This window comes from Rhinopithecus roxellana, chromosome 9 (assembly GCF_007565055.1).
Source record: "Rhinopithecus roxellana isolate Shanxi Qingling chromosome 9, ASM756505v1, whole genome shotgun sequence".
Classification (NCBI taxonomy): domain Eukaryota; kingdom Metazoa; phylum Chordata; class Mammalia; order Primates; family Cercopithecidae; genus Rhinopithecus; species Rhinopithecus roxellana.
Window position 1 is genome coordinate 131,599,785 of NC_044557.1, and position 1,290 is coordinate 131,601,074.

Sequence of the window (1,290 nt, forward strand, 5' to 3'; positions counted from 1 at the left end):
TTATTATTGTTGAATCATTTTTATGTAACAAACCAACTTACCATTTTTTAAGTTAAAAAAAGAAAAGTCCACTGGGCCTTGGAACACATTGCTCCATAGATTCATTCTCAGCTGATCTGGTACTTTAGGCAAGAAAACACTCTCTAAAGTCAACTACTTGTAACAAGTGAAATTTCAACAGTCGTTGGTATTAAAACAACAAAGTGGTGAACTTGTTCTTTCTTCTAGTACATATCAATAATACAGAGCTGTTCCTAAGGAAAAATCATTAACTAATTTAAAAATGAATTAAGTGTGTATGTGTGTGTGTGTGTGTGTGTGATCAATACAAGGATTTTTCTTGGTTTAGGTCTTAATGAAAACGCCTTAACTGATCGTTATAATGACTTGAAAACAAACCCTGGTCAGCTGTCATAAAATTTCAATGTAAAAAAGTAATTACCAACTCAAGATGAAAAAACACGTGGTGGGAAGGGAGGAAAGTAGGTATGACGAGAAAGGAACACAATTTTAGACCCTTGAAGCTTTCCCCTGTATCGCGGCCAATAGTGTCCAGGCCTGACTCTCTAACTCCTCCACAAGACATCCATCTCTATGTAAAATACTGGGATAAGATAAGTTTGACTTGGGTCTATTTCCAGTTCCTTTTCTTGTCTTCTCTTTCACATCCAGCAGTACAAAATATTTTTGCTGCTTGGTACCCCCTACTCTCCCCAGGTCTCAACTGGTCTGTGACTCTCTGAAGTGACCCAGGCCCCTAAGTTCTCTTTTCTCTGCATTTTCTTCTGAAAATCCATAGCCCTTATCAGCAGGACTCAAGTAAAGCAAACTGTTAAGCAAAGCCACCCTAGGGTGCAGCTGTCCCAGGGGGTTTAAAGTTTGAAAAGAGGTCAGCAAGTTAACCAAAATGCATTTCTAAGGGATAGAATTTCAAGGGGTGTGAGAAAGTCAAGTGTGGAATTTCATGCCTCTTGAGAAAGATGCTTTTAGCCCTGGAAGCCTTTTCAGTACCTTGTTACTCAGGCACTTATCAGCCATAGATTGTTGCCACTGGGTTTCCTGTGGCTCAGGAAAGTGGAAAAATGGGAGGAAATGTTGCTGCTAGGGCTGGTGGGGCAAGAGCTGGTGGTAAATGGTCATTGCAAGTAATAGGAAATGGTAATGTACAGGGTGTTTTAACTTGCTCAGTGAGTGCACCTAAGCTTTTTGCCTACAGTCACGAACAGCATTTCCTGAAGCCCAGTATTAAGATTAGTAATATGTACTTTAAAAGTTCACTGTTTTTCAAAG